The sequence below is a fragment of the Cupressus sempervirens genome, chromosome 7 (assembly GCF_028749045.1).
Source record: "Cupressus sempervirens isolate cs-2001-9-10 chromosome 7, ASM2874904v1, whole genome shotgun sequence".
Classification (NCBI taxonomy): domain Eukaryota; kingdom Viridiplantae; phylum Streptophyta; class Pinopsida; order Cupressales; family Cupressaceae; genus Cupressus; species Cupressus sempervirens.
Window position 1 is genome coordinate 100,103,550 of NC_143124.1, and position 9,020 is coordinate 100,112,569.

The window sequence follows — 9,020 nt, forward strand, 5'->3', positions numbered from 1 at the left end:
GAACAAGCTAATGATAATAGATACTGATCATTTGGTTATTTCTATGGTGTCTATCTAATAATAATTTGGTTATCTTATTGGGTTATGAATTTCATGTGAGGCTCATTCCATATGGATTTTATTTCATTAATTTTTTTGTTGTTATTTTTCACTTTGGTTTGTTCTAGTGAGCTTCATCAAATTTGAGATTCAAAATGCTATCTCATATGACATATGTTTGATTATAGTTTTCATAACTAAAACATTCTTTTATGGTTATAAAATGATGTTTACATCTTTCCTTAAGTTCTTTTTGGTTTAAAAAAATGACAAAAATGATTCATTTGTATAAAGAGTTATATTGCAAATCATTTTAGAAGGAAGTTGTGCCTTTGAAACACAAAGATTCTTTGCAACTATAAAGAATCAATTCTTTTGAATTTGTGTTTTTCTTACAAATAAAGTATAATTAACTAGGATGAAAAACTATTCACTAACATTTTTTGGTGACTCTACTGGGGAACATACATGGTATCTATTTAAGATGGTCCTTCCTCATTAAGACATTATCCTACTCCAACCTAATTTAGGATTTGATAATATTCAAGAAGAAATTATTTATGACTTAAACACCTTAGCTTGGAATAGTAGGAGTAGCAATGAATAATACTTGGGAGTCAGCCATGTCCTCGAAGATGAAGAGGAAAGGGTTGAACTAATTAGGGAGTGCCCATTGCACTAGAAGAAGCGGTTGTTAGAATGTTATCTTAGCAATCCCCAAACATAACCTTGCTCAATAAGCCTAGTATTTGATCTTCCTTAGTTAGCCTCACAGGATGAAAATATAACTAGGGTGATAAAAAAAAGGCACCATAGACAAATTTTTTGAGTTTGTAGAATCTGTAAACACTGCCCCTAGTCATACCATTAAGAGGAAGAAAAAAATCAAGTGTAAGAGTGGCCCTACCTCTCCCACCAAACCTCATCCTATTTCTGCTTCTCTACATGTTTTGCTTTCACCTGGTACCCTCATCCCTGTGTACTTTAATAGTCAAATGATCAATTTCTAAATACTAGTCATGGCTGCCAATCCCTGGGGTACCCAAGTAGGACTTATTGCCCTAGGAAAAAATTGCAATCCATCACCCAAAGGAGCTTGAGAGACTCTTCCTAATTTCAATGGAGATGGGAAGAAATCAAATGATAAGTATCTGAATTCTTTCCACACTACCTACGGGGTTATTGTTGTTAGTACTAAAAATGTGGTAGTCTGATTATTTGTCCAAAATCTGACAGAAGCTATGGTAGACTATTTTCATCATCTCCCTAATGGATCTATCACCAACTAGGCTACCATGAGAACTAATTTTGAATCTAGGTTCAAAGTGGCCAATGATGAACAAACTCTTCTATTAACACTCTCATGGTTAAAGAAGGAAGTTCAAGAACCCATGAAAGATTTTATACACAAATTCAACAAGATTATTTATAAAATCCTTGCAGCAAAAAGACCCAATGCAAAAAACTAAAAAGGTTTCTTCATGACCATTATGCCTCATAATAACAACTTCCACTTGAGAAGAGAAAAAGTGGTAGATGTTGATGCAACACATAGATTAGCAGTGGAGTTAGAAGATGACTTCTTGGCTACAAGGAAGTGGAGACAAGAAATGCAACAAACTCAAAATTAGACATCTACTTAGTGACCCTTGAGTTCAAAAATTGTTGACTAACATTTTCAAAATAAAAAGGAAGATGCCTAGAATTAATTATCATGATATCCCTAGGAATAATAATCATCCTAGAATGTAAGCTAGGCAACCATATATGTTTCATAGAAATCAGAGATTAACAATTGAAGGAGCTTCCCCAAAGAAAGAAAGCATGTGTTTTTTTCATTTGATTGATGAACATGATGGATTGTCCTGTCTAGAAATGCTATGCTTAGAGAAATGGGAATGAACAAGGAAGTCATAGAAGAAATACTTGTCAATGAGGAATCCCCTAGAGGACCTAGCGACTCTAGAAATTATTACTTTGAATATGAATCCAACTCAAAACAAGGTAGTGATGTCTATACTACTCTAGAGGACACTTCTTGCATAGTGCTCTCTAGGAGTAATCATAATGAAAAAGCTTGTGTCACTTCATCTGCCTCCATACCTAAGAATTGTAGAAGTTGATAAAAGCCAACTTTACAGTGCACCAAGATTACCTGCATGCAAATAGCCTATTGAAGAGAAACTAAAGAAGGAAGGAACAAGAGCTTAGATCAATTCAACAAAGCAAGAAAAGATATTTCATAATAAGAAAATGAAATTGCTATGTGAATTATATGAATTTATAATGAGTGAGATCAAATATAAAGGCCTTAAGGAAGCTTATAGAACAAGGTGGAAAGTTCTAGAAGATAAGTTTGATAACTAAGCATACGTCCACAAAAGGTGGAATATTCTCGATCAATATGAGGAGATAAGTATGACTTAGATAGGAACAAACTCTCATGTTTTCAACAACTCATCAAATAAAACTAATAAATAAATGCATTAGCTTAAGTAAACTTAAGTAAAAGAATAAATAATTAATAAATAATTATTTACTCTAACACCCCCACTTAAGTGCAACTTAGGGGAATACCTTAAGCTCATAAACTAAGATGAAATGCAGAATGGGTCTCGACAACAAGGCCATGTTAGATATTCATTTATAATGCAAAGAAATGCAACCTCTACAAATGGGGAAAGAGGGAAAACCTCATGGGAAATACCCTCGCCCAAAAATGGGTAAGAATAAACATGCTAAAAAATGAAGGAAGGGAGGCCTCAACAAGGCCCCCTAAGGACAACTTCCACCACAAATGGCTTGAGAGACTCTCTCAAAACCATAAGTACAACCAGCCTCCCCATAAGAGATAGAAAAGACACCAAAGTGCCCCAAAAATAATGGAGCCCCTAGAGAAATAATTGAACCAATGAAACTCCACTATTGAGTAAACAAGGGTACCCCTAAATGAGAGGGAAAATTGGAAGGCCTAGCTAATGCTCAAAGGAGAAAATATGAGGATCTTGAAGGGGAATCTCCAAGGCAAGTGTGATGACATTATCATGAATGTCCACTAATGAATCTATAATAGGTGCACTTGGAGGCTTGATGAATGGAGCTAGAGGATGAAGTAGAGACAAAGAAGAATCTTGCTAAAGAGAAAAGACCTCAAATAGATATGGTGTGGTATTCAAAATAGGGATCTTAGGAATAATACAAAGGTTTAAGTATTTTGATTACAACACATGATGCTCTTGTGAAAGAGTAGTGTTATTTGAAAATGAAGATGGTGGGAAAAAGTGCAAGAAGGTGTAGAGACAGGTGGAAGAATAAATTTTCCTTGTAGTAATAAGGCCTCCTATATCATGATCCCAAATGAAGACTAAATCTATAGCAAACTCAAATATCTTCCCTAATCCACTATGTATAATCTAAGAAATTTAGAGAAGGTTTGTAGATAGAGATGGAACAGACAATACTTCATTAAAGGTGCCATCCTAAATGCTAACTAAACCTTTTCCATAGACTAGTAGGGTAGTATTATTCCCCATATGAATATGAGGAATGGGAGAAGCCTCAATAGTAGAGAAGACACTATGAGAAGATGTCATATGGTGAGAAGCACTTGAATCCAATATCCAAGGGACTTGGGAAGGGGATGCACTAGATGCTCGTAACGCATGACCCTATCAAAAATCTAATGCAGAGGAAAAAGATATGGAAGAAGACTAAAAGGAAGACCCCTATGAGGTAGAAGAGGATGCAAAAGAAATAGTGCTTTTCTAAAGAAGAGCTTGCAAATCTGTAATCTATTTCTCATAGCCATCAAATCTCTTCTAAAAACAATGTGCCTCATCACAAGATCCCTTTTTACTATAGGAACAAGTAGGAGTCTCTGTCTTCTTTTTCTCCTTCTTCTGAGAAGAAGATGATGAACTAGTAGAAGGAGAATCTAATACTTGCTTCAGCTTCTACTCCTATGTATCCTTGGCAAGCAATGTCTATGATTGTGAACCTATAAGTGAATCCATATGATTGATCTTGGATTGTTCATGAGTTAATCAATCACAAAATGTGTCAAAAGATGGAATCTAATGTTTGTTACCCAAAGCATCCATAGTGGAGTAGAAAGTGGAAGAGAAGATCTGATACTATCCCCTCAACTTTGAGAGTATCAAAAAGATACACTCATCATCTATCTTGGTTTTCCCACATCCCTGTAAAAGTGTATGCAAAGATTTGAACTTCATCAAGAAGTCCTCAATGGTGGAAAACTTGTCAGGTGTCAAAGAAGTCAACTCTACATCAAGTTGGAATCCCCAGAATTCATTCACTATGTTAAACAAAGACTGGAATTTCATCCAAATAGCCTGTAGAGTGGTCAAACCATCTAAGTGAAATAGAAGACTATCTAAGATGTTCAGTGTAATCAATCCCATGGCCTCATCCATTTTATTCTTATGTTAAGAAACCTTGAGAGGACATGTTAGAGTAAGTTGGTTCTCATCCAAACATGACCATAAGCCTCTTGACATGAGAAGCCTAGTCATTTGTGCCTTCTAGGTGTGATAGTTGTGTAGCATGAGCCGAGTGGCAAATCAATCTGACATTGAGAGAAAAAGATGTAAGTAGAAGGGTCTTATTCTAAAGTAAATTATAGAAAAGAAAATACCCCTCCATCCCCACAATTGATAAAGATATCCCTCAAATACCAAAGAAAACAACTAGAGAAAGAACAAAAATTAAGAAAAGAACCTAGATTCTGAATGTAGAGAGGGAGGAAATTGAAGCCTCTACTTCAACACTAAAAATAGGAGCTCAATATTACTCCAAACTGATTCCAGATCTAGAAAGTAGACAATAAATCATGCACTTTTGGGTATGTGCGGGATCATGGTGTGCCAAAAAGTGGTGATCTGAAAAATTTGTAGCTCTAAAATATCTCAAACCATTTCAAAATCTATTCCAACATTTTTCCCACCCACCCTAATACTAAATGAAAACAATTAATATCTTTATAAGGTCTACTATCTCTTTTGATACCAAACCTATATGGTCAACTTTAAAAACATCCTTAAAATGTGCTTTTGGCCAATTTTTGATGTGATTTTTACTTCAAACATGTAACTGAAAACTCTTTTTTCAGCAAAACTTGATGAAATGAAAAGGGTTTCTTAAGAATGTTCTTATCTTTTCATAAATGTAAGATTTGTCAAATTATGAGTTTAGTAAGTAATTATTACTTATTTTCTAATGGAGTTACATATAAAGTGTTGACTAACACAATACTTGAAAAATAACTATAACTTTTAGATGGTACAACATTTTTAAAATCCAAAAGATTTATCACATTCTATTTTTCTTCTACTATAAGGAAAAAAAATAAAAAATTGAATTTTGTAGAGTTTTGAATTAGTTAAAGTGGTCAGACATGAGAGTTTTTTTATTACAAAAATATTGAAGTCAAAAATTATTTATTTATTATTTATTTAGAATAAAAAAAACCAAAAATATGTGTCACATCTAGGCATGAGTCTATTACTTATATCTAGAATATTATTTTAAAAATATTATCATTTGATTTGGATTAAGGTGGTCAGACATACATCTACTTCTTATTTTTGTTTCAAAAAAATTCGTAATATTGTATTAAAATTCAAATTTTTGACCAATCAAATTTTTTTTTTGAGATAAGTCCTAGTAAGTTAGAAACTAGATTCAATTTGCTAGAGATTATTTTCTCTCAATTTTTTGATATAAAGTTAATAACAAGTAGAAAATTGCATGTAAAGTTGACATAAACCTGATTTTCTAATTTTTTATTGCCATTTAAGAGCATAGTTTGGTTGACCATGATCGTTCACATAACCTTTTTTAAAAAGAAGCAATGAAATATGTGTCCATATGAGCCTGAATGAAGCCTTTGAAGGTGTGTTTGTAAATAGATTCGTCCTTCTTCTTTTCCTCTTTCTATGTGCCCAAACTTATAATGAAGAACAACTTTACACAATAGTTGGGAAACCATTTCTAAGAATGTCTAGTTTCCCTCTGAATTGAGGTACAACTCCCTATGTGAATGATGTTCAAGGAATTATGTTTTATTCCTAAGACTAATGTGGGGTATGCTCTTAACCCAAGAGTAGAAGAGGCAAACCGAATTAAGCCTAACTAGAAAGTTTAATTTAGTCAAGAAATATTTTCTAAATACTGAAATAGATTCACATATCCACACTACTTATGAATCCATAAATCTATTCACATAAGACTAGAAAAAATTGAAATTCAAATATAGACTAAGACTGACAAATCAAGAAAAACTAACAGAATCCTTTCATCAAATGAATTATAACAATACTTATTACATTCATTTAAATTTTGGAAAAACAAGGGAAATGAAACTTCGTTCTTCCCTAGTTCTCTGCAAAGACAGAAAGGAAATACTAATTAATCACCTAAACTATTGGAGCGAAAAATGATTGAAATAAAATACCATTCAATTGGCTCTACAATAAATAGTACTTCACACCAAAATTTTGCCAACCTTTGATTAATCATTGAATTTCATACATATAGGATTTGAGAGATGACCGTTACAATGAGAATATTAATCGGTTCATCTACTCTAGATGACAAATGGAAAGATGCCAATTTATCTTATCAAAACATTAACAAAGATTTCAAAATTTACAACAGAAAATGAAAAGGGGGTAATCTGAATCACTTGGACTTCTTCCCCTTTTCAGTTTTCATCCTATATGTTTTAGCAGCCACCATGATGGGAATTAATTTTTCATAATTGGGTACTTGTACATTGGTGAATCTCAAAAGCCATCTTGAATGTTCTAAAGCTAGTTCTTTCACTCCATTCAATTGACTTGTTATTTCTTTAGCAGCCACGTGCATGTATCCACCAAGTGTTTGTAGTTCTATCACTTTGTTTTGATTGCTTGAAGCTATCCTAGACAAGTTACTCAAGTATGTAAAGAAATTGTTTTTCATCACTTCTACATTAATCAAGGATTTCCCTTGCCCACTATTTTGTGACTCGGTGTGCAATCCTTATATGAGCTCAAATGCTTTGTCCTGGGTCTTCTTCGCTTTGTCCCCTATTTCACTGAGTCCCTTCTCATCTTCTTGAATCATTTCTAGCTTGAATTTCATAGTCTAGAGCCATTCGTTAGGGGTTCATCTCCTTTCTTTAGAATCTTTTCTTCAGCTACATCCTTTGCTTTCATCTGAATAACCATCTCCAAGAGAGAAATGCAATCTATACACCTCGCCCTTTCTCTAGCCAAGATATTACTGTTAGACATAATATTATTCCTTTTAGTTTCTAGTCAAAGTACAATATTTCCAATTTGGTCTATTAGGGAAACTCCATCTACATTGAGTTTCTCAATCCATTCCCTTCCAATCTGACCAAAATGCCTATCTTTCTAGAGCTGTGATATGAAATCCTATACCTCTTCTACTAAAGGATTTTTCGTAGTAGGCACATCAGTGATAGTCACCAATGGAACAACTAATTGCTTGATAATCCTTCTCAACTCTTCTATTTCAGCTTTCATTTTGATCTTTGACCACTTGAGATTCTCTAGTTGTTCTTCCATCACCTCATTACCCGATTTCCATAGGCCTACCTTTGTATCATGTCTAGCCTTTCCAAGATCAATTAAATGTAGAGTGAAGTCCTCTAGTGTCATATCTTCAATTCTCCCTGCCTTGTTTGGTTTTGCTACCTCCATAGTTAAGTGCCATGTTTCTAGATCTTGTCCCAATATTGACAAGGTCTTCTACTTTTTAGCTTTCACCATAGTAGAGCCTGAGCACATCGCTTGAGATACAACATCCTTTGAGGAAACACTTTCATCTTTTCTTTTCCTCTTCTTCTCCAAAGTATCCTCGAGCCAAGATTCTATACTAATCACTTTGGAGGTTGTTCCAAGTGATTCAATGTTGAACGTTTTCTTCTTTACTAGAATCTCTGCCAATGTAGTTGTAGAAAAGAGGTTCTTTAGATCTCGAGAAAGAAGCCAAGATGAACCTGGAGCTTTCTCTTCTTCTTGATTTTTCTTTGCAACTTCATCAGACTCAGTGGATTCACTACTACTACTTTTATCATCTCCAATCTCTACTATTTGGATAGGAGAGACAGTGGGCTTTAGAATAGGAGCACTTACAGATGGAAGAGGGCTATGATGAGGGGATAAGACGGGGGTTCCATGAGGAGATGGAGTTGGAGAAGGTTGAGGGGATGAGGGTAGAGTGGTATGTGGAGATGAGACTGGAGCAGGAGCTCCATCTTTCTGCTCTTTCATTCCTTTTTTAGCTTCAGCTTGAGCTCCAAAGACTGGTAGTGATCCACCTTGATAGGTTGGGGCTATTGGAACATTCTTTTTCTAGGGTTGATCATCTCCTCCTGGGGATTGGGCTAGTCCTTGTGTAGCTATGGTGGTAGCACTGGGTGTGGCACTTTGAGATGAAGTAGGAGTAGCTATAGGTAGAGAAGCCTGAGTAGTTGTGCTCTTGCTTTGGCTTTCCTTAGCTATCCACTCAACCCGGTTCCCAATTCTTTTGATAATTCTAGTCATCATGACATCAAAGTTTTCTTCTATGTCAACATATGGTTCAAAACTAATGGGAGTATTCCTCAACCTAGTCAAATATGTATTACTGTACATATTCTGACCATCATCTACCAATCCTTCCATATCTAAATTTATACCATATGTCTTTACCTAATCAATTGTGAATCTAGCAAAGGCACGATCTTGACTCTTCGGTTCATTCTTACAATCTGCCCAATAATCCTCCATGGTTGTCACATGTTTGATTACACTTCCAATTTGGAGCACATCTCTGGCATATCCATTAGGATCAAACAAGGGCCTTACTGCTTCATACTCTTCCAATTTGTATTTACTCTCAAATGCTTTGAGTATATTCTTTGCATATGATCTGGTTTCACAACTGTATGCTCCAACTTTTATAGGGAATTT

At 34.7% G+C, this 9,020-nt stretch overlaps 1 pseudogene; it reads left to right on the plus strand.

Annotated features, from left to right (window-relative positions):
• Window positions 1–8,350, plus strand: part of LOC149545684 (ABC transporter G family member 11-like) — a 13,006-nt pseudogene extending 4,656 nt beyond the window's left edge.
• The last annotated feature ends 670 nt before the right edge of the window (window positions 8,351–9,020 follow it).